Raw genomic sequence first — 26,023 nt, forward strand, 5'->3', positions numbered from 1 at the left:
TTACAGTCCTCCCAGCATGCTCTTGCACTCTTGTCCAACAATGGACAAGTAGCGAAGATCTGCTTGGAAAGCTATGCACATAGGAAAGATTTGTATCCCCCCCCCCCCACTCAAATTATGTACCTGAATTGCCTGAGAGGGAAAAGCAGATGAGAGGCACAGCTAAATAGAAAATAGCTGGTTGCTTCTCAAAACTGCAACTTTTGGAAGCTGCTTGTCATTGAAAAATATAAAATGGGGCTATGTTGCATGCATCCATGACTGAAATTTGCTCCTGATTTGTCAACTGAAACACCTAAGCAAGAGAGTTTATTAAGAAGAACATTTATGTATTTTCATTCTAGGCATTCTGTTATAGTTTTTCTCATTTACAATCAGTTGTAAGGACATGAGTCCAGGTGGTGAGTTATCAATGCATAATGTTATGCTATGTAATGAATTCGGTCACAATTCCCACAACCCCTATTTACCAGGAAGCAACCACTGTGATCAATTAGCGTCTGTTCTCTTGTTTGTTGGAAGCACCTGATGTTCCCACTCACTTCCCTGAGTGCTTCTCCACTACAACAGGCAGAAGCAGGATTCTGTTACAATTTCTCCTTGGGCTGGAAACCAGTTGCATTGGGACTATGGGGACGGACGGACTGGGAGCTGTTCAGTAAGTGAGGTCTGGGGACTTTCGCATGTTCTATTCATCACCTAAACTAGGGGCTACCTAGGGATCATGAATACAAAGCAGTCACAAGCTTAGGGGAAGACTAAGATTATAGCCATTAAAATTGTAATAGTATTGCTGCGAGTAGAAACAAAACAGAAATAATAATTCCACTAGGAGCCCCCAATGGCACAGTGGGTGAAACTGCTGAGCTGCTGAACTTGCTGACCAGTGGTTTGAATCTGGGAGCGGGGTGAGCTCCCGCTGTTAGCCCCAGCTTTTGACAACCTAGCAGTTCGAAAACATACAAATGTAAGTAGAACAATAGGTGCCGCTCCAGTGGGAGGGTAACAACGCTCCATGCAGTCATGTCAGCCACATGACCTTGGAGGCGTCTATGGACAATGCCGGCTCTTCGGCTTAGAAATGGAGATGAGCACCAACCCCCAGAGTCCTAGACAACTAGACTTAATGTCAAGGGGAAACCTTTACCTTTTTAGTAGCTGAAAATTCTTATAAAAAACCAACTAGATGACTACTCTGTTGAAAACCAGTGGCTTGTATGACTACACCAGAGTACTGTAAAAAATCCAATTTAATATGATTTAAGTACTTCCTTGAGGGAAGTTGCCTTACATTCTGTTTCAGACTATGGGTCCATTTAGTATATCAACAGCAGCTTTCCAGGTTTTCATTTGGATAATTTCCCCATGGCAGAGATGCCAGAGATAAAGCCAGTGAACTGCGATGTGCAAAGCACCTGCTTCAACATTTGAGTTATGACCATTCCCTTAAGGTTCTTTTCTGTTTCCATAAATCATGGTGAGTAGAAACCAAAGTATCCTCTGTTTCAGCAACTAAGAAGGTGAGGTTAAAGGATTATGGCCAGCTCTTTGGACTTTATCAGACACATTGCAGAAAGTGTTTGTGTGTAGGTGTGTGGGAGAGGGAATTATCTTCTTAGCCAAGCGTATCATTCCCATTTGTTTTAAAAGACTTCATTTTGTTTTACAAATCCCATCAGACACTTTATGTTCTCCCATTCTGTTCTCCATTCTGAACCATCACATGGCTGAGTGCAGTTCCCACCCACCCCACATTTTTTTAAATCAGGGAAAACCTCAATATCGAAAGATTACTATGACCCTCATCCCATTTGGGGGTGGGGGGGGGGTATTAAAACCCTTTGCCACTGTCTGTCTTTCCCATGCCTGTCTTCCCTCCATTAGACCAGTGATATTATAAACCACTTTGTCACAATCTCCTCCCCCAGGCTTTGTTTCCCAGTGTTACACTCAAAATCTAGCAATAGCACAGTTTTGAAAATGCACTGAAAATAAAGTGGTGCTATCTTACAATAGTGCTGTTCTCATTATTACACTAATTTAAAAAAATTATTCTTCCAGGCTCATGCAGAAGAATTTTGTAAAAGAAGAGCATAGGAGACTGTCCATAGAAACACCCATTCCTCCATGTCACTGAAACTATTCAACTTTGAACACAGTCCCCTCACTTGATTTCAGAGAGATGTAGTTCACCCGCATCTAGAGGAATTGGGACCAAACTTGACACACAGACCCAACATGGCCAACTGTGAGTTTGGGGGTGTTTGTTCTTGGAATCTGGGAGATGTAGCTCATCCTTATCGAGAGAGCACTTACCTAACATCCAAAAATAAACAACGCCTTTTTCAAATAACTCGGACATTGCCGGGTACCCAAGCTAGTAGTAGTAGTAGTAGTACTAGTAGTACTAGTTGTAATTTTAAGGTGGCCTTTTGCAGTTGACAGATAGTAATTTTTTCAATGTTTATTTTGGTTTTTTTTCATATATAGTTTTTATTATGAGGTTTATAAGCAACTTGCACATTTCTTGTTACAATAAGAATTCTCATTTTCTCCATATAATAAAATACATACATGAGATCAGGGTATTGGGGGCGGGGGGAGACAGGTTAAGTAACCTCAACATAAAGGGTGACATTGACATAAAAGATAAATGACAATATTGAAACACCCAAAAAGCAAAAACAAAAAAAGGAGAAAAACCCATAACTACAACTTATGATTTACACGTATACAGTTGCTTTAATATCCTTGTTACTTCCAGAGCTCTAGATATGGTTCTTTTGTTTTGTTTTTCCTGTCTTTTAGTTTTGTAGTTACACCTATTTAACTACCTTAACTTTATATTATTATCCCATGGAATTTCCTTAATCCAGCTTTATACAAAAGTTAATTTTCTCTTTTTGCAAGTATTCGATCATAGGTTTCCAATCTGTTTTGTTATCTGGTGCTCTATCCTGTGCCAATTTTTGTGTTAATATGTCCATATTCATCATGTCCATTATTTTATTGAGCCATTTCTCCATACTGGGTATATCTTCTGATTTCCATAGTTGTGCCAGCACTATTCTCACAGCTGTGGTGAGATAAAATATTAGTCTGTCTGTGTTTTTATCTATCTGTTTGTCAATAATCCCTAATAAAAAACTTTCTGGTCTAAATTCAATTTTTTGTACAATTTTTGTCATCATTTAATGTATTTCTTGCCAAAAATTCTTTATCTTCTTACACTCCCACCACATACGTAGAAAGGTGCCTGTGTGCTTACCACATTTCCAACAATAAACAATAAACATTGAAAAAAATTACAATCTGACAATTGCAAAAGGCCACCTTACTGGGATCTGCATGCATCATCCGAAAATACATCACACAGTCCTAAATGCTTGGGAAGTGTTCGACTTGTGATTTTGTGATACGAAATCCAGCATATCTATCTTGTTTGCTGTGTCATTAATAATAATAATAATAATAATAATAATAATAATAATAATAATAATACGAAGAAGAAGAAGAAGAAGAAGAAGAAGAAGAAGAAGAAGAAGAAGAAGGAGGAGGAGGAGGTGGTGGTGGTTTGGATCATTGATGTCGCCATCCCAGGTGACAGTCGCATTGATGAAAAACAACAGGAAAAACTCAGCCACTATCAGGACCTCAAGATTGAATTTCAAAGACTCTGGCAGAAACCAGTGCAGGTGGTCCCAGTGGTGATGGGCACACTGGGTGCCATGCCAAAAGATCTCAGCCGGCATTTGGAAACAACAGACATTGACAAAATTACGATCTGTCAACTGAAAAAGGCCACCCTGCTGGGATCTGCACGCATCATCCGAAAATACATCACACAGTCCTAGACACTTGGGAAGTGTTCGACTTGTGATTTTGTGAAACGAAATCCAGCATATTTATCTTGTTTCTGTGTCATACAATAATAATAATAATAATAATAATAATAATAATAATAATAATAATAATAATAGGGTTTTCCTATCATTGCTGCTTCCAAGCAAGTGGTTTTCAGGTCAGATTTTGAACTGGATTCTGCTGGTGGATGTAATTGTGCTTAATTTCATCTTTCTCTTTCAGTGACATTGACATTTGTGCCTCAGCAACTCTATCACTTGTGGTGCATAACCCTGCGTTTGCTTCATATAGTTTATTTTTCAACTGTGGAATCAGGACTATGTGCCTATTAATACTTTATACAACTAAGGAAAGATTACACAGAGAAACATTGGCTTAGATAGAAACTAATACTTGGTGAAATTATGTCTTATCGATAAAGGTTAGTATAATAATTAGATTCTATATTTCACTTAATGATATCTTTGCATAATCCAAGCAATGCTATTTTTATTGTCGGGTAAGACTAATTAAATGTGTTATAACATCTTCCCTCTTCTCTGTAATATATGAAAGCATTTTAATACCAACATTTTATTGAAGATAATTTTATTATTCAACTTCCAGACAGAGGATCAAGTTGACTGTCAAGAACTGGGTAGTTTCCAGCAATCTTACAGTAGAGGGGAGATGAATGTCTGTGTCATGTTTGGTGTTCTTTCGAAATAATGTTCGCTATTCTTATTGTTGTTCTGCTATTCTCTGTGAAACTTTAACTTGTGCTCCTTTCATTTCGCTAGATTGTGAATCCACATGGGTGCAAGGATGAACCCCCCAGAAAACTCTTGTATACCCAGGATGCTAAGAAATGCTGTAAGGTGTAAATTATTAACCACTAGCTTATGTACCTGGTGATGCTATCTAAAAATAAATACCCATTGCTTGTTATGTATATGATATACTCAGTTTGCATTTGTTTTTATGAATGGTCTCACTAGAAAATGCGTAAGGATGTGGGTGAACTACAATGTCCAATATCATTGGTCTATTCCCCTCAAACTCTGCAATATTCAAAGTTGGTCATGTTGAGTATGTGTGCCAAGTTTGGTCCAGATCCATTGGTGGTTGGATTCAGAGTGCTCTTTGATTGCGGGTGAACTCCCAATATCGTGGGTCAATCCCTCCCAAAACCTCCAGTATTCATAGTTGACCATGTTAAGTATGTGTGCCAAGTCTGGTCGAGATGCATTGTGGGTGGGAGTCACAGGGCTCTCTGGATGTGGGGTGAACTATAACTCCTAAAATCCAGGGACAATCTCCTTGAAACCCCTCCAGTATTTTCTGTTGTTCATGATGGGTCTGCGTGCTAAGTGTGGCCCAAATCCATCATTGGATGGGTTCACAGTGCTCTCTAGATGTGGATGAACTCTAACAGCAATTCTCCCCAAACCCCATCATCATTTTAAATTGGTTATGTTGGGTATGTGTATCAAATTTGGATGAGATTTGTCATTGGTGGGAAACATCTTTGCCCATCAATCAGAAACAGAATATCTCTAACAATTTAAGTAATTCATATCACACTGCAAAAAATACCTTACAGAGATAGCTTTGGGTTTTTTTATTTGTTTGTTAGTTGATAGGTAGGAATATAGAAAGCTTTTCAGGACAGTGACATTTTCCTGTTTTGCTATTTCTGTGTTTTGTTTTGCTATTCCTGTGTTTCCTGAGAGCACAACTCCATTTTATAGCAAAAGAAAGCACATCCTTGGCACTTTTAAAAAATTCCTATACATTTGTTCAGATGCATTGGTACCTTTTGGAAACAAGTTCCCTAATACATCCCCTCTAACTGTCCTGATTTGTTAGATATACTGTACTCCTGAATTATCTTGTTGTCCTATTTTCTTAGCTGAAATGTCCTAGTTTCTTTCTCCTCCTTTCCTATTTGTCCCCAGCCTACTTCAATTGCTGGAAATTAAGGGTGCGTCTTCATTGTAGAATTAATGAAGTTTGACACCACTTTAACTGCCATGGCTCAATGCTGTGGAATTATGGGAGCTGTAGTTTTACAAGGTATTTCACCTTCTCTGCTAGAGTGCTGGAGTTTCACCAAACGACAACTCTCAGGATTCTATAGCATTGAGGCGTAGCAGTTAAAGTGGTGTCAGATGCCATTAATTTTAAGGTATATAGTTCAGAGTGAAAATGTAGTTTGCACTCAGTTTATTCAACAAGGAGGAGAAGTTTCCCAGTAGGTGCAATTAACCTGAGATGGTAAAAAGACCTGGCACATGTGGCCCCATTTCATCTGTGGAAACTTTGGAGGGTACGTATATATTTCACAGATCTTTTTCAGGGACTCTCAAACCAAGTAAATGGTTTGAGAGTCCTTGGTTCCTGGTCCAAAAATTTCTGAAAGTTGATTCTAAATAATATCTGAGAACGTCTTGGGAATGCACATAGGCCTAAATGCCTAAGACTTATTTTTAAACTGATAAAACTACTATCTTTTGAACACCTTGAGGCATGTGTTCCAGTTTAACCTGAGGTTACATTTGTTGCTCCACTATTTCTTTTTCTTCTATCTCTCTCCCCAAAACCACTTCTTAGTCATTCTTCATATCTCCTTTCATGTTAAAGAAATGGGGGGAAAGCTCTGCAAAAGCAATGTGTCTATCTGCTAAGAGAAGCTGCTTTCTCCTTTGCATACTATTAATGACTTGGGCCCACTCAGCACTTTGGCTAAATAAGGGGTATTGATTTCATTCCCTGTTGATGCACATATGAGAACTCTCTTCTGTTAAAAGCAATGAGTCAGCTAGTTTGCACATAGAAGATAAAGGGGGGGGGGAATATATCAAGTGGGTCTCTTTACGTCAGAGATCCTTTTAAATGGAAGGTACAGGAACAATCTCTTCAAGTGAGTTTCTTTTAATGAAAGTTCCTTTTAAAATGGAAGGTATTGGGATAATCTATTCCATGTTCCAGAATCTAAACTTCTTATTAGGATAATGCCTTAATGACGACAAACTAACAGACAAGAATGCCCTCCCAGGTAAAATCAAGCAGGCTTCCTCCCTCCTTTCCTTTAGTAAAAAAGTTAAGACTTGGCTGTGGGACTAGGCTTTCAATCAATAGTGGCATTATTAATTATAACATATGGCTCAGGATGAAATTTACAGACCCGGTTTTGGACTCGGAAAGCGCCTTAATATTCACTTATATGTGTATTTATGAATGTTTTTAATGTAATCTAATTTTAAATCAAGTTGAAATATTACTGTAACTGTTTATATATGTGTTTTATATTGTAAGCCACCCTGAGTCCCGTACTGGGTGAGAAGGGCAGGGTAGAAATCCTGTAATAATAAATAAATAAATAAATAAGAAAGCACAACATTGTGTTCAAGCTTTTCAAATGTTGCAAAAGGCAGGGAGAGGGGAGCACACCAAAAAAGGAAAGACAAAAAGTGTGGGACAGTGGTTGGAGCAGGCATGAGCAAACTTCACCCTCCAGGTGTTTTGAACTTCAACTTTTAGAAATCCCAGCCAGTTTACTGGCTGTTAGGAACTGTAGGAGTTGAAGTCCAAAACACCTGGAGAGCTGAAGTTTTCCCATGCCTGGGTTAGAGTGTTGGGCAAAGTCTGGGGATGCTCAGATGCAACTTCCTACTTGTCCATGAAGCTCATTGGGTAACCTTAGAGCAATTGTCATTTTTTTCACTTACCTAGCTCAAAGAATTATTTTGAGCATAAAAAGGGATAGGAACAAGTGTGTATACTGCTTTGAATTCTTTAGATATCCCTGCTACTGCTGCTCATTGATGGGAAGGAGATTATAGAGAAGCAGCTGACCTCAGTTCTGAGAGGGAAATGAAGAAATGGGGACATGCTCAGATATGGAGTGCATCGTTCCTTACTCTCCTCGCAGGCCCAAGCCACTGCATCCTCACTGTTGGAATTGCTTCCCCAACAAATCCTCTCTGTACTGTAAGCACTAGCAGCAACAAAAGTGACCCATCCTAGGACTTGACAGCTCTTGAGGAACATTTAAGATGGAGCACAAAGGGTTAGATAATAGCTACCAAAGAGACAGAAAGGGACACAGACCTAAACTCCCATGAGCCATAGCCAGTGTAGCCAATGGCATGTATGTCACTTGGTATCCCATGCTATTTGATCCTTCTTACCAAAGTTGGGAAGAACCAGGCCATGCAAAACTGGAGCTAATGGCTCAGGGTGTTCATTTGGGTTGGGAGAGCCAGTGGAAATGCACACCTCAGACTGCAATTTTACCCTGCTGTGATTGCAATCATCCAAACTGATTTCAGTCTAGGGCTTTTGAATGTGTGTGCTTAATCTTAAAATTGTGGCCCCTTCTACACTGCCATAAATTCCATATGATCAAATCAGAGATAATATACATTATCTGCTTTGAACTGGATTATGTGAGTCTATATTGCCATATAATCCAGTTCAAATAAGATAATCTGGATTTCATATGGCAGTGTAGAAGGGGCCTGTGTTTTGGGGAAATGCCTTCTGTCTATGCCTGGTTCCATCTACTGTCAGTTCTGTCCCCTGTTATTCTTACCGGTCCTGACAATTATGTTCCTTGCCTTCATTCCATTAGCCCTGATAGTCACCAGTCACCACAGAAGAAGAAACTCACTAGATAATAGTCTTTTGACATGGAGGTATGTTACATAGCCTGAAGACTTGTTAATACAAGATGTTAATTTCTGATAAAAGTAGCCAAGACGTTGATATCTGATAAAGGCTAGGGCTTCTTTTCACTTTAATATAACAAAAAATGTTTAAACATTTACAACTCTCATACAGAAGAAGAAGAAAAAACATTTATCATATGTTCTACAGCTTGGCCAAATGTTCTGCTTTATAAAGAGGAGGGGGAATCCTCCTCTTTTGACTGGCTGTCAAAAGAGAGACCACACACCCATCTCTCCATCCAAGAATTAATCAATAAATTAATCAAGTGGGGGAGGACCTGAACAATCATAAGAGAAACACTACTTTAAAACAGATTCAAAAGGCAGTTAAAATATAGTAATAATAAAAACACAGCGCATCCCAATGAAAATAAATCTGCAAGAGACAACAGGGAAAGAGAACAGGGGGAGGATGGGAGGAAGCTATCCTCTGTTTAATGGGCTGCCCAGTTTACATCTAGTAGAAAGACTTAAAAACATATCATAGTAAGAGAAAGACCTACTGACGGTTGCCTGTTAGCAATTCTGACCTGAGTATCAGATTGAGCAGGTCCACATCACTTGGTTACAGGTTTCTCTACAACAGGGGTCCTCAAACTTTTAAAGCAGAGGGCCGGTCCACAATCCTTAAGACTGTTGAGGGGCCGAATTATCATTTGGAAAAAAAAATCCAACAAATTTCTATGCACACTGCAAATGTCTTATTTGTAATGCAAAACAACAACAACAACAACAACAACAATGAAAGAACAATACAATATTTAAAAATGAAAACAATTTTAACCAACATAAGCCTATCAGGATTTCAATGGGAAGTGTGGGCCTGCTTCTAGCCAATGAGATAGTCAAGTTAATTAGGATTGTTGTTGTTGTGTGCTTCAAGTCATATCAGACTTTGGGCGAGCCTAAGTCAAAAATTATTTATTTATTCATTTACTACATTTATTTACTACATTTATATCCCGCCCTTCTCACCCTGAAGGGGACTCAGAGCAGCTGTATGTACATACAATATATTATATTATTAGCATAGCACAATATTAGCATTATATATTACTATATTGAACTATACCACTATACTGTCATATTATATGTAATATATAACATATAATTAATATTATTATGTGGTATTATTAGTATTATATTGTATAACATAATATTATTATCAATATTATATGTATATACAATATATTATATTATTAAAACTGATATAAAAAATATTATATTATAAAACTGAGGGCAGGGGCCAGGTAAATGACCTTGGAGGGCAGCATCCGGCCCCCGGGCCTTAGTTTGGGGACCCCTGCTCTACAATGTAGCATTTCTCTTTCAGTTACCAATTCCTTGTACATCTAATTTAACTCATGCAAATTTTAGGCATGTCTCTGCCCTCTTTTTTGGTGATTATTTTTTATTATTTTCTGAGACAATGAGGGGATTATTTTCTCATTGGGTCAGGGGATGTTTTATTTGGTTTTCTAATCTTCAGTCTCAATAGAGAATTAAACTTCTAAGTTTATATTAGATTTTGAATGTCATCTTGAGGGCAGGGAACTGTTTTTATATTAGAATCACAGAACCATGTTCTTTTACTTATAAAGCATCATGTATAGTGATGCCATTACATACATAAATGATATTAAAATTGTTATGTGCCTTCAAGCCATTTCTGACTTATGGAGATTCTGAAGCTGGTTTTCTTGATAAGTTTTGTTTGGAGGAGGTTTAACTTTGTCTTCCTCTGAGGATGAGAAAATGTGACTTATTCAAGGACAAATACTGGGTTTCCATAACTGATCAAGGATTCAAACTTCTGTCTCCTGGTTCATGGTCAAGCACTCAACCACTGCACCATGCTGGCTCCATAATAACAAAATACTGGAGAAAATGCCATTTTCTGGCTTTCAGTTCAGTGGTGTTGAACTCTATGATAAAGCTTGTATGTGTGGTCTTATTTTATTTTATTTTTGCTGATAATGTGTTTACAGAAGAGTTGACAATCTTATCATCCTGAATCCAAGCTGGGACAATGGGAATAATACTGTATTAGTCCTTTCAGTTGTGGACCGCCATTTCAAAAAATGCATAAATACATTGCAGCTGCTGACAAAGATATTGTCACACTTTCCCCCCTTAATGAGATTCCTATTGCCTTCAGCCTTAACACCAATTTTAAAAAATAATTAGTGCAGTGTGACATCACTTCAACTGCTATAGCTCAATACTATTGAATCCTGGGGTTCATAATTTGGTGAGGCATCAGTATTCTTTAGCAGAGGAGGCTAAAGTCCTTTGTAAAACAACAACACTCATGAGTCTATAGCACTGAGTCAGGGCAGTTAAAGTGGTATCAAACTGCATTGATTATTCTATGCAGATGCGCCCTTGGAGGCAAAGTGTTTAAAACCTCCATATCACAATATGAAATGAGGCTATCTGGTACACCCAGAGCCAGTTTCTGAAATATCAAAAGAGCCCAGGTCATCCTCTCCTCTCATCCTCTTTTTTATTATTAAAACCAAAGGATCAGAACTTGAAAAGAAAAGATTAGAACGGCTTTGGCTTACAATAAAGCACAAATTAAGAGGTGGCAATTGTTATGACTTTGACTTGCCATAATTTTTCCAGGAGGTGAACAGATTCTGGCTATCCTCTAAGAATTAAATTTCATACTTGGATTGACACCTCCTGCACCTCTTCCCCTTTGGCAACTTCTGACAGCCTTCTGGCAAATATATATTGGTTGCCTTTGCTTCTGTTCGTTTATGCCCCTGGTTGTCTCATAGCAGCTGTAAAATGTTTCGAAAAATACTCTATTTGGATGGAAGATTTGGTGCAGGAATTGTTCGATAAAGAAACTCTGTTTCAACAGGTGCAAGTTATGAATGACAAGAAAAGCGGTTCTTTTGGATTTATGCTTCTCATGTAACTATTAAGGCCTTGGGAACCATGTCAGAATATGGTGTCCCTTATTGGCACAACCTATGCCAGACTGTAGGAAAACTGCACATATTCTAGAGAATATCGACCGGCTTTCATTTTCATTTCATTAGGTTGGAAAGGTACCATAAATTTAGAGTGCATGCAGAAAGTTCCAAATTGAAATTCTTGCAAGCCACAATGAGAAACATCTATACCTCAAAAGCAGCTGACTGCCAGTCAAAGCAATTCCTTCCTTTGTTCCTATAGCCAAAGATTTTTTAACTCTTCTGTAGAGATCTGTATTGTTCCAGAAACAATTTCTGATCGAGGCTGTCTGTCTGAAAGATGTTATAGCCTTCGCACAAATCAGACCATTGGGTCGATTTAACTCAATATGGACTAGCAGAATGTTCTCCAGGATTTTCAAAGAAACATAGAAATGGAAGGACCACAAGGAACATCTAGTTCAGCACCCTGCCATGCAGAAAACTCAATCAAAGCATCCCCAAAAGATGCTCATCCAACTCTGTTTTAAAGATTTCCAAAGAAGGAGGGTCCAGAGTCCTCTGAGGCAATCTTATTCCACTGTTGAAACATTCTTACAAATTTAGACAGAACTCAGCCCCTTCTGAAGCTCCTTAATTGTCTCCTATCCAATTGGTCACCACAGTTGACCCTGCCTAGATCAGATTAGAGGCGCAGGGCTTCCTAGAAAAGTGGAAATAGAATAGATAAAAATGCTTTTAAACTTCAGATACCACCCCTCTGGAAACTCAAGGACCTCTAGTACAACTTTATGGTCAATATCTGACAGAAGTTGACTACACAGACGTATTCTTTCTAGGGATCTCTAGATCGTTCAGCAAAATTGTATGGTCAACATCTGGCAGAAGTTAACCATGGAGTCATAATGGAGGACCTAGACATTACTAGAGAGAATCTGTTAATCAAATCCATTGAAAATAAAATCTGCGAAAGTGAAAGTTGCAAATGAGGAAAGCCAACTGTAGGTTAGATGAGTTCAGGGCATGTATCAGCATTGTTGTAGAGCATATCTATACAGTCACATGTCTGAGCATGTGTATTGGAATTAGTGTGGAAAGCTAGTGTGGTTTCCCGGAATATTTTAGATTAGCACTTTCTAAAAGTAAATTTTCCAATTTGTGCTGGCTGGGGATTATGGGAATTGTAATCCAGTGTGGTTTCTTGTGAAGAATCCAGGTACCATATCTTTATTACATTGGTGAATCTGATAAATGGAAGCAACCACAATTCTAAAATGATCCATCAGAAACAGTGAGAACAAAGCATAACAGAAGCTTTGCTGTGCTTCACAGGGCACAGCAAAAGAGACAATTATTCTTGCAGTCTCTCTGAACAAAAAAAGTAAACAAAAATTACTTCTCATTCATGGCACATACACTGTTGCAGGCAAATGAAAAACAATCCCAATATTAGTATGTCTTTATACCAATTAAAATAGGATTTTATAATTTTCAGAATACAAAATGTTAGAAGCAGAAAAACAATATAAGGGTTGACCTAAAACACGAACAAGCAAAACCAAAGAGCCCCAATTGTCTCTGTTTGAGGTTTTTAGGTTCTGGCTTGATCCTCTAAGAAAATAATGATGTAGCATAATTGCTAAATAGAAAAACTTATCTGAGAAATCCTTGTTTCAGCTCCCATTTTTTCCTTGCATACACTAAGAATGGAATCTTAGGGTACATCTACATGGTAGAGATAATACAGTTTGGCACAATTTTGACAGTAATGGATCAATGCTTGAAATCCTGGGAATTGTGGTTTGGTGAGGCACTAACGCCCTTTGGCAGAGAAGACTTTTGTCTCATAGCATTGAGCCATGGCAGTTAAAGTAGTATCAAACTCTATTAATTTTATAATGTAGATGCACTCAATGCCTTGTCAAAACCCTTCTATACAAGCACTAAAATCCAATCTAAAGACAGCCTAATGTTGGGGTGTCTACAAAACATACATATTCATTCTGCCAAAAACAGTGTATTTAAAAAACTTACAGGAAAATTTAGTTTGAACCATAAAATCCACTGCACTCAGTTAACGTATATCCCATGGAGAGCTAGAACCTAAGACCAACATTCAGAGTGCTTGTGAGGACAGGGTTAGCACTAAAACATTCAGGGTAATAAACTGGATACACAGTACAACGAGAAGGTAAACTAAACAAACACTTCCCACTGGAGAGGAAGCCACAGTGGAATGCTCATTTTCCCTTTCTCATTGGATAGGCTGCTTCTTATCAGTGTATCCTACTGGAGGAGGTAGAGAGAAATATTCCTTGGATCTGCAGATCTTTTTGGCCATCATTCCAACTTCCAGGCCTGCCTGTGTAGGTACTCTGCAGGAAAAACAGATCTCTTTAATCCACATCCTAACTCGGTTTAAATGGCTGTGTAGAATGACAACATTTTGGAAGTAAAGGTTTCTCATTGTTTCTTTAAAGGGTTTTTAAGAGTGTGCTTTACTGTTCTATCTGAACACTTATTTACACTTCTGTTTCATCGTTTCAAAATGTTGCAGTTAATGCAGTTCCATTTTAATGTTGATCTTATGTATTATATAATTGTATTTTAATTTGGAAGCAGCCTTGAATGGTGAGGAACAAATAAAGATGATGATAATAATCGTATGTGGCTGAGGCCTCTTCCACACAGCTGATTATATGGCAGTGTGGACTCAGATAATCCAGTTCAAAGCAGATATTGTGGATCATCTGCCTTGACATTCTAGGTTATATAGCTGTGTGGATGGGCCCTGAAAAGTCATCACGAGGACCTATTAAACACTAGTTTATTCTTCTAAATTTTTGTTGTGGAATGCAGAACATACTATCTCTACTACTATTAAATTTTTAAAAGAAAAATAGGGGGAGAGAAATCTTCTTATGCACCATGTTTCCTCCCCATGGAGCAATTCCACTATCCTCTTTGCCTGGCTTTTTTTGCTACCAATGTACAGCTAAGTCATGTAAATAAAGATGACAAAGTAAGTCTTAAAACTGTAATTCTGCACACCGCATAATTTATTGTATTTGACTTTCCCTTACGTCCTATTCAGTGACATTTTATATCATATGTGATTTATAGACAACAAATCAAATATAAGGGGAAACTGCTAGCAGATTTCAACTAATGTTCAGGGTCCCTTAGCGCAATGTAACTTCTTTTGAAATGGTAATTGTATGTTCTAGTGAAAATTTAGATGGTAATTTAATTTTAGAACATTTGGGCTTTGAATGAATTAATGAGAACATTTGGGCACATTGGCATTTGAGATGATAAACAGAATATCATTTTCGTTAATTGTGGCTGAAATTTGTGTTTCCTTCATCTTCTATGTTAATAGAACATAGACAATTTCTCAGTTAATACAGCTTCACAGATGCAGCAGATTTCCCCTGATAAAATTCAAAATATAGGTCGAACATCCCTGATCCCTAATTCCAAAATCTGAAGTTCTCCAAAATCCCAATTATCCACATGGGCGGCTGAGATAGTAACACCTTTGCTTTCTGATGTACATAAACTCTATTTTATGCACAAAAATATTTAATGTATAAATTACATTCTTACTTACTTAGGCAATCATTCGTTGTCTGAGTATGATTATCCACCAAGTGGATAATGAAGATGTTGAATATTGTCCAGGAGCAGGAGAAACAGCTGGTGCAGGCAGTCTTCCAGTTGCCAAAGAGGCCTGATGAAACTGGTTTCAAGACTCTGCAAAAACAAAACAGCATCATCAGAATTTTTGAATATCCACAAATAAAAGTATCTTAGCTATTCTATATTTTGTAGTTCTCTCTCCAATTTCTTATTGTACAAGAGAAGCCCCATGATGATTTGCCGTGTTATGAATTTCAGAGTTTTGGGCCCTCTCACCTTGGGGATTCTGTCATTTTTATTCATTGAACAATGAGACTCTTCTTATATGTTAGCAGATGAACCAGCAAGGACTGGATTAGAAACTCCTTTGTGTCATGCCTTACCCTCTTTTGCTTTCCTTCTGCTATCCCTCCCATCCCTTTTAATTTCTCATTTATTTTCTCTTGCGTACCCTCCACCACTGTGCTCATTTTCACTATTCTTCAGCCATGTACCGTATCAGACAGAGAGAATTTTTTTTTTTGTCCAAGCAGGTCAAACCAAGCATTGAACCTCGGGGTGCATTAGGAAAACAAAATGTTTACAGATGGTTCTGCATTGTGGACAAACCACAGGTTTTAATTAATGGAACACATTCATTGCAATTAACTAATCAAGCGGCATCTAGATAAATTTTGGCCGTCATATACTTGTTGCTTGTTGTATGCCTTCAGGTCGTTTCTGACTTATGGCGACCTTAGGGGAATTTGTCATTGGTTTTCTTAGTAGGCTTTATTCAGAGGGGGTTTTGGCTTTGCCTCCCAGTATGTTTCTATGGCTGAGCAGGGATCCAAACCCTGGTCTCCAGAGTCATAATCCAATGCTAAAATCATGTTGTGAAGCCTTTCATGAGCAGACAAGAGTTTTTTCTCCTACCCTGGATCTTCCACAGATATATAAACCTCCCTTGCTTAGTTTCCAATGTACCTCACAACCTCTGAGGATGCCTGCCATAGATATGGGTGAAACTTCAGAAGAGAATGCTTCTGGAACATGGCCATACAGCCCAGAAAACTCACAACAACCCAATGCTAAAATCACTACATCATACTTGCTTTTTATACTTGATCTAAATTCTGGTTAGTTCCAACCAGCATAGACAACTTCAAATGAATGGGGATTTGGTACATCAACAAATACCGGTTGAGTTACATCTATTAAGCAGACATGCTGTAATTGGGCCTAACAATTGGATTTGGACTTTTCTGAATTTGTTTTAAATGCCTTTCTGTTTGGCTACCTAATAAGTGAAATGAATATTGACAGAATAAATCAATGGCTACAAAAATAAAATCATATTAGATTTCAGATGGTAAGATGAAATTGTTTATGCTTCTGTTTAAGACTTGGTCAGAGAATGGGTAGAATTAATTATACATCTTGGAAGGCTCACTCTGAAATAGTCTTTCATTGACATCTCTTTAATTATTATCCCTGGAAGGAAGTATTGCTTAGGTGGAGGCATCCAGCAGATCTCTGCTAATGCCTCCAGGTTTTAATTTAGTTTGGTTTTTCATGCATCTTCCACTTCACTCTCCTGTGGGAATATCGCAAACTGATTCTACTGCCCAGTACTCTGACTAGTGCAGTAATTTTATCCCCAGATTAGTAGAGAGGAAATTGGATATCGAGGAAAGGAGGCTTCTGGGAGGGAGGGAGTAAACTCTATGTTACAAACAATTAATGAATACAGTGGGATCTCCATATTCACTGGGGTTCAGGGCACAGGGCCCTGCAGATGTGGGAAAGCCCATAAATACATCCTCCCTTCTTTCTGTTTTTACCTGACAGAACACTTTTGTGATTAACTTCTGGCCGATACTGAGCACAGAGCTGTGCTGGAGGAGATAGGGATTCCTAGAGGAAACATATTGATCAAATCCATTAATAAAATTGTTGTTGTTGTATTTTAACTTCTGTACTATGTGTTTTAATATATGTATTTTATGTGTTTTTATACAGTGATACCTTGAGTTAAGAGTTTAATTCGTTCTGTGACCAAACTCTTAACTCAAACTGCTCTTATCTCAATGCAAAATTGCCTACTGAAATGCACTGAAATGCTGTTAATCCATTCTGACCCCCCATTTTTGTTACATGTTTTAAAATTTATTTATTTTATTTTATTTTATTTACTTTGTTTAATATCCTGCCCTCTCTCGCTCATAGAGGGACTCAGAGTGGCTAACAGTCGGCAACAATTTGATGCTATTCAAGCATAAGACAATATCAACTCAAATTACAAACCATCAGATATACAAAAATGACAGTACATGGTAAAACAGTATTAAAATCAACAATATTAAAACCAGCTCCATCTTATTGCCATGACCAAATTCCATTGCCATTAAGCACCGTCAGTCAGTTGTTTTCCCCAAAGGTTTTGGTTTTTATTTGCTTTCTGAAGGACAACAGGGAGGGAGCCATTCTGATGTCCTTAGGGAAGGAGTTCCAGAGCCGAGAAGCCACCATTGAGAAAGCCCTCTCTCTCATTTCCACCAGTCATACCTGAGATGGGTATGGAACCAAGAGTAGGGCCTCTCCATAAAATCGTAGTGCTTGGACAGGCTCGTTTTGGGAGATGTCAGATAGGTTGGGCCTGAACCATTCAGGGCTTTAAAGGTTAAAACTAACACTTTGAATTATGCCCAGAAGCAGACTGGTAGCCAGTACAGTTGTCATAAGAAGGTTGATTGTTCCCAATGAGCAACCTGGCCACAGATCTTTGAACCAGCTAGAGCTTCCAGACGGTCTGAAAGGGTAGCCCTACATAGAGAACATTACAGTAATCTAGTCTGGATGTGACAAGGGCATGGACCACTGTAGCCAGATCAGATTTCTCAAGATACGGGCTCAGCTAGTACACAAGTTTTAATTGTGCAAAGGCTCCCCTAGCCACTGGTGACACCTGGGCCTCCAGAGTCAGTGATGAGTCCAAGAGAACACCCAAGCTGCAAAGATGCGTCTTCAGGGGGAGTGTAACCCTGTCTAACACAGGCTGTAACCCTATATACCCTGATCGGCTTTCCAACTAACCAGGAGGACCATTGTCTTGTCAGGATTGAGTTTCAGTTTGTTTGCCCTCATCCAGTTCGTTACTGCCATCAGGATTGGTTCAGGGTTGTAACAGCTTCCTTAGAATTGGGTGGAAAAGAGTATTAGAGTTGGGTGTAATCTGTGTAAAAGTGATACCACATCCCAAACTTTTGGATGATCTTACCCAGCAGCTTTATGTAGATGTCAAAAAGCATGGGAGAATAGAAGTGACCTCTGAGGAACCCCACAGGACAAAGGCCAAGGGTTTGAACAGGAGACTCCCAGCACTACTTTCTGGGACCGGCCCTTCAAGCCACTACAAAACATTGCCCCTAAATAAGAAAATGAACTGTATAAATAACAAATAATGTATAAATATGCGTTCACATGGAACAATAAAAAAGAAAGATCAGTTTTAAAATAGTAGAAGCACAAAGTTGTGGCAAGGAATCACATTTGAGATGACAAAATGTGTGTTTGCCAGTATAACTGCAAGGCAAAACCTGCACATTCATATCAAACAATAAAAAGAAAGAAAAGACCAACTTTAAAATGGTAGAAGCACAAAGTTATTGCAAAGAAACACAAAGTGGCAAGGCAGAAGCCTCACTCCCTCTCTTGCTCTTTCTCCCTCTCTCTCTTCATGAAGCCAAACATGCTTGGAATAAAAATCACACAAAATCAACTAACCCAAAGCTTTTCCAAGCAGATAAGAGCAAAGCAGACAACTTTGCAGACAAGGTGGACAAGAACACGAGGCATGAAGGCACAAGGGCTGGAGGCTATTCCCTTGAAGTCCTAAAGCCCTGTACCCTTGCACTAGCGTTCCCTCTGGCACTAGCACCATTAAATCCCTGCTTGTATGTCAAAGCGAAACCTGGGTTGAGACAGCTCTTAACCCAAAAGCTCTTATGTTGGGACACTCGTAAGTTGAGATTCCACTGTATATGTATTTATGGTACTGTGTTTAAACTGCGTTGTAACCGACCTTGAGCCATGGGGAGAGGCAGGTAACAAAAATATTATTATTATTATTAGTAGTAGTAGTAGTAGTAGCAGTAAGCAAATATGTGAAAGCCAAATCTACAAATGGAGAGGGCCAACTGTAATAACAATGAATTACTTTTTAATTTAATATGTTTTCAGGATTTATTCCTATTCCCTCCTCCATCATGGGACTTAGCTGGGAAGTTAAAATTCATCTCAACACCGGTATTAGAGCTTTGGACTTGCGGAGTGTTTTCACTATACAATGGGCACTCTGAAGCATTATTAGGCCTAGGAGAAGGCTTAGAAAAAAGGACTTTCTGGGCCAAATCAGAACCAAAATAACATGAAACTGCCCCTTATTACCTAGTAGACTTTAGGGGCATTCAAGAAGAGGGGATCAATTTTGGAAAACAGCAAAGAGTTAGGCTCTTTTCCAAGTTTACTGAGAGTGCAATGCATTCCTCTTAATCATGGCAGTTGCCCACCATTTTTAAATGGATCTAATGCTACAAAATACACAATGCTTCAATGTTTCCTTTGATCACTGGGCTTAATTCATACCCTCCAACATGAAACCCAAGACATTTGTGGCCAAGTAACATCAGAGTATGGTCAAGACAGCAAAAGTGGAGGAACAGACAATGAGGAAAGCAGGGGCTGCAGCAGTTTCCTTTGCAAGAACCTACCGGGAAAAGCAAGATTTTGCCCCTCCAAGAAATGGTGGGCTCTCCTCTGGATATCCTCAACCAGACATTGGATCCTGCTGCTGTGGATGCTTTAGCTGGAGATCTGAGCTGGGGATTGGGCTCAATGGTCCATTAGGTTCCTTCCAACTCTATACGTCTATGATTCTCTTCTCTCCCCTTGCTGAGTGCAAACTATTTTTGTACTTTGAACTCAGACTGAACAAAGGGGGGGGGAGGAACAAGGGAAACCAGGAGAAAGAAACTGGGGCAGTCAAAAGAAGCTGAAATGGTTTTGATTTTTGCAGATTTGATTACTTACAGATTTTTTCTTTAGGGATCTCTAGATCCTCCAATGTGACTCTATGGTCAAATTCTGCCAGATAATGGAGGGAATGTAGACGGCTGATTGCACTTATATTGGCATGAATGAAAGAAAACCCTCTTTGTTGAACACTCCTGTACTTGTCATTGTGATTTTTAGATGACACCTGCTGGTCAGTTACCAGCAAAGCAATTTTCAAATTGTTTTATTTGCATGCATTTCCCCAGTCACTGTAAATGACATCATACACAAAAGCAATCTTGTTTCTTTCACTTTCTATTTTCTAACCACCAGGGAACCTGTGTTTCACCCAAAAGAGGAGATCATTCTGGATTATAACCAAATTTTACATTTTTAAAAATCGATGTTCAAACACTATTGATTTCTTCATCCCTGCAACCCTTGGAACAGCTCTAGGTACAATCTGAAACCATCACAAACCAGGAACACTCAAATCCTAATATTTGCAACATGCCCTACATTCTGTCTTAAGGCTGTGACTAAATGCACATGGCTTCAACATCAACCACTGTTTGTCCCTTTCCTTTGTTGGCTTTGTTCACAATCTGCCTGGGTAAGAGTCCTGATACACTCAAAAATATGCACACTGTTTTGTAGCTTTGGTGTTGGACTAATAAAGTATAACCCATTCTAACACACACTATGAAAATAAGATCTTTTTACATATATCTTGCTGAAATTTCTTATTTTCCTGGCTTCTTTGTCTTTTCTTGCTTCTTTGCTATTGACTTCCTCTTATATTAGCAAAATGAATTTTACTTATATATCTATTTTGAACGCATTTTTCCTAAAATCATTATGGTTATTATTCAATCAGGAGATAATGAGATTTTCTAGTTGGGGACCCAGAGAACCTAGAGATTCTTAGAGAGAACACTTCTCTGGTAACACACACACACACACATGCACATATTTTGCTGGAGTTGCACTTCAAAAATGTACCTATTTTGAATAACATACAAATTCAACTTAAGAACAAACCAACAGAACCTATCTTGTTTGTAACTTGTGCACTGCCTGAATTAGACAATGGAGTATTGACACAAATCCTTATATAAAGATAAATATCTCCTTTTCATATTTTTTGATGGCAACCAGTAAACTTCAACTGGACTACAAAACTACCATCCCCCAAAGCACATGGTTCGTGTCAAGGACAGAACGCCACCAGATAAGATTCAACACAGTTTATTAAAGATACAGAACCAAAAATGCTCATAAAAAACAAAGAGCTAGGCAAACACTCGCCTTCAATATGAAAAGTCACTCAAAACGGTTCAAAAGATAAACCGGATTAAACAGGAGTTTAATCCGGGTTAAACAAAAAATGCTTACTTCAGCCTGGCACTATAAACAAACAAAAGCTGGTAAACAAGATTCAATAAAACATAAATACTGGCAGTAGATTCCTCTCTGCTACTCGACAGCTGTGGTTGAGTAACTAAGTCGTTACTCCTCCGTGCAGCGGGCAAACTCCGGGTCCAAACACATCAATCAGGGTTGCAGCGGTCAGCGGGGTCCCAATCCGGTCCGAGGTCGATAGCCAGGTGCAGGCGTCTTAGGTTCCACGAGTTCCACCGATAGCCAAAGAGAGGGTAGTCCAAGGTCGTAGTCAGTCAATCAGTCAGACAGTCAGTCAGTCAGTCCAGCGTCAATTCCGAGTAGGTAAATAATGTCCGTCAAGAAGACGACGGAGGTCCAAGCTAATAAGATTAAACACAGGTTGCACAACAAAAGCCCACACAGTTCCTCCCACCGTCTATGCCCAGTGTCCTTGGTAACTTACGTATTCAGCAAACGAAACACACCCGTCTTCAGGAAATTCCCAACAAGAGCCCAAGCGTTCGTCCAGATTACCTTGCCCAACGCAATTAACCCTGGATTCAAGACCCCATTTTATGCCAGTTACAACTCCTCATCGCTATCAGGTGTTACCCTAATTCCAGGTGCCTCATCATCATCATCCTCATCAGAGCTAAAACATCTTTGACTACGCCTCACAGCATCCCCAGCTGTGGATCCCGTCCCATCCCTCCAACTCGTCCACGGGTCCGATCCTGCAACCCGCCAGTCGCTTCCCATGCTATCATTACCAGGAACACCCAAATCCTCCCTCACACGAGTCCATTCCATGTCATCCTCCTCTGAGTTAACCACCTCTTCTCCATTCTCTCGGTAAAACCCTCAAAGGAGTCTTCGTCAGATGGTTCTGCAAATATGTCCCGCAGCCGTTTCCTCTCTCGCTCCTCAAGAGAGTCTGACTCTCGAGGAGTCTTACGACCACGTCTCCCAGTATTGGAGCCATAAGGCTCAACCATAACAGTTCGTGAATGCAAAGGATGGAAATAACTATTTTCCTCTTGCCTTCCACAACCTGACATTCTCCAGGTGCTTTAACCCACTGTTTCTTAAACTGTAGGTCCCGGCCCCAAATGGGGTCCCCTTAATTCAATGTCGGGGTCCCAAAAAATTGGTAACTGTAAAAGGTTTCTGACTACCACCCATTGATACAAATCTGTTAGCAACAGTGTGCAATGTTTATAGTGGACTCTGCAAAAAATGCTTTGGTTGTACTTCATACAAAGGAAAACCGGCTTGTTTCATGAGCCTTGCAAATGCTGATTTATTATCAGTAAATGTTTGGCTTTTATACCAATTTTTATACCTATGATGTCTCATGGGCCATGTAGTCCTGTTCCTAGTATTATTGTGGCAGATGAAGAGGAAAACTTGGATTTCCCACCGTTTCAGCCAGAAACGGAGCCCTTGCACCTGCAGGATATTTGCCCTCCAGAAGTCAGCCAAACAAGCCTTGAGCAGAAATCTCCCCCATTTTCTCGCCGAGATTATTATAATCAAAAAAGAGGCGCTCGCGAGGCGACTCGCCGGAGCGCCAGGATTGCTGCCAGACAATTAGCTGATTAAGTCTGTTTCCCTTGGGAAAGTTTAAGGAGTCCTGCATCTGGACACAGTATAGGTTTCGATTCTTGTTCCCCAGAGAAAATGTGCTTTGGCGGGAAAACAAGATCCTATATAGGTGTTTGGCCACAAAGGAATCCTTGCGGAGTCAATTCGTCAGCTCGTGGAGTGAGATCGTGTGTAGACTTCGTACCCCAGTTCCCAGCTCCTGAATCAAGTTCCCAGCCCTGTCTTGTTCCACGGATTTGTATGGACTCAGTTCTTGTTCCACGATTGCCTTGTTTCAAGTTGGCCCTTGCCAAGTCTCAAGTCTTGCCTTGCCTTGCGTTTTAAACCACGGACCCTGCTTCTCGGATTCCAGCCTTGTTTTCTTTTCCTTCGGATTTACCTTGAGCCTCAAAGACTATGGACAGTTCCCCACACTATTGCTTGCCAAATAGTGTGTGTTTCGGTGAAGTGGATTATAACTTTGGACTTTAATATCATATATTGGACATTGTTTTCCTGGACTATATTTGACCTTCCCTGAAAGGTCTACTTCTGAACTATATTCTACACTTGTTTTTATTGACTTTAAATATTTCTTTAATAAAGATATTAGATAGATTCTGGCCTCTGCGTATGGTTATTGGTGCTCTGCAGCCTGGGTCCTGACAATACCTATATACCTGGAATCACATACATTTCCCAGGCAGAAAGGGGTCACGAGTAGAAAAGGTTTCAGAAGACCTGCTCTAAACTACACCTCCCAATATACCAAAGCTGGATTCCTGCAACTATAGGCCCCAAATTACAGGTTTGTTCTTAAGTTTAATTTATAGCTAAGTTGGAACAAGTACATTTTAAAAATGTAACTCCAGTCATACACACACACACATAGGGGAAGTTTTTGGTAGCATAGGGAAGGATTAACACCCACGTGGTGCTAATTTCGCTGTCTGTGTGGCTGTTCAGAAACGTTCACTTCACTTCTGTCCCTGTAATAATTGGATTTTGAAAAATGTGGCTTGTTTTGTAAACAAGGACTGGTGATAAAGTTTAATGGTGACACCTTTTCCCCATATCTTTTTCAGCAGTAAATTTCCCTTCCTGTTGTCTCACCCCCATTCTTAACTGAAAGTTAGAATGATAGAATGATAGAATCATAGAGTTGGAAGAGACCTCATGGGCCATCCAGTCCAACTCCCTGCCAAGAAGCAGGAAATCGCATTCAAAGCACCCCGACAGATGGCCATCCAGGCTCTGCTTAAAAGCCTCCAAAGAAGGAGCCTCCACCACTGTGATGTCTTAACCTAGCCTTTTCCTCCTGTGCTTCATTTTGTAGCGGAAGCCAGACTTCCCCTCTTCTCGGCTTCTCGTGTGTCTGTGCGGACGCAGTGGAAGTAGGAGACAGACAACTGGAGTTTTTTCCAAAGAAAGCAGTTTACTAAAGTTCATGCAGCTGCAGAGGTTCATCCCACGCACAACTAGGTGCTGAAAAGGGAGAACCCCGCCGACAGGGTCAAGTGTCTATTTATACAATTCAATGGGTTCGGTTTACGACCGCCCACATATCAAACCATTGGTGCATATTTGTGGTGCAGTATTACATTTCATCATTACTTTCGTTTCTCTCAAAACACATGATTTCGGGGAAATCATGTGATAACCCATCGGCTGTGTACCTGGCCTGCTCGTACCTCCTTATATGGCCATTTCCTCCTACCCCTTCATTCCTGCCTTATTCCCCCATTTTTTTTTTTGCAAAGCGTGTATACAAAAGCTGAAGCAAACCAAATGAGCAGACTTATGGGTCCCTCCAATCCCTTCTAGCTTGCAGCCGAGCTATCTTTTCAGTGGAAAATGAGCGCAGAATAGCATTTGTACATAGTTTCATCACCAGAGGTAAACAACACATGAGGATTAAAAATATTAATCAGGTTTTAGAAAGGATATAGTCCACAGTAGAATTCTGATCTAGCCCAGTCATTTGGCTTCTTCCGATGATGGATTTGTTGCTATGGCCAGAGGTGGCCATTCACATACATGTCCAACTTTCTGGTCTTTTCAGTCTTTGGCATAAGGTCAAACTGGGGGTGTGTGTGATGACTCATGGGCCATGTAGTCCCATTCCCAGTACTATGGTGGCAGATGAAGAGGAAAACTTGGGTTTCCCACCGTTTCAGCCAGAATTGGAGCCCTTGCACCTGCAAGATGTTTGCCCACCAGAAGTCAGCCAAACAAGCCTTGAGCAGAAATCTCCCCCATTTTCTCGCCGGGATTATTATAATCAAGATAGAGGCGCTCGGGAGGCGACTCGCCGGAGCGCCAGGACAGCTGCCAGACAATTAGCTGATTAAGTCTGCTTCCCTTGGGAAACTTTAAGGAGTCATGCATCTGGACACAGTATAGGTTTCGTTTCTTGTTCCCCAGAGAAAGTGTTCCTTGGCGGGAAAACAAGATCCTATATAGGTGTTTGCCCGCAAAGGAATCCTTGCGGAGTCAATTCGTCAGCTTCGGGAGTAGATTGTGTGTGGACTACACTACTCCAGTTCCCTCGGACCTTGTTCCAGTTTCAAGCCTGCCTTGTCCTCGGATCTTGCCACGGACCTCGTTCTTGCTTCTTGCCTCTTGTTGTCACGTATCAAGCCTTGTTTGCCAAGCATCTAGTTTGCTTCCAGCCTTTGTTGTCAAGCTCCATTGGACTAAAAGGACCCTGTCATTTCCCCACGCTTTGCTTGGCAAGGTGTGTGTTTCGGTTATTGGATTATAACTTTTGACTTTAATATCTTATATTGGACATTGTTTTCCTGGACTATATTTGACCTTTCCTGAAAGGTCTACTACTGAACTATATTCTTCACTTGTTTTTACTGACTTTATATA

At 39.7% G+C, this 26,023-nt stretch overlaps 1 long non-coding RNA gene across 1 annotated transcript; it reads right to left on the reverse strand.

Annotated features, from left to right (window-relative positions):
* Positions 1–97: 97 nt before the first annotated feature.
* Positions 98–21,175, reverse strand: LOC103279353 (uncharacterized). The gene is made up of 4 exons (XR_506726.3): positions 19,897–21,175; positions 18,405–18,552; positions 15,117–15,259; positions 98–13,878 (listed from the first exon to the last, which is right to left on the reverse strand). It is a non-coding gene; the product is annotated as an uncharacterized LOC103279353 (long non-coding RNA).
* Positions 21,176–26,023: the final 4,848 nt, after the last annotated feature.

This window comes from Anolis carolinensis, chromosome 2 (assembly GCF_035594765.1).
Source record: "Anolis carolinensis isolate JA03-04 chromosome 2, rAnoCar3.1.pri, whole genome shotgun sequence".
In the NCBI taxonomy this organism is placed as follows: domain Eukaryota; kingdom Metazoa; phylum Chordata; class Lepidosauria; order Squamata; family Dactyloidae; genus Anolis; species Anolis carolinensis.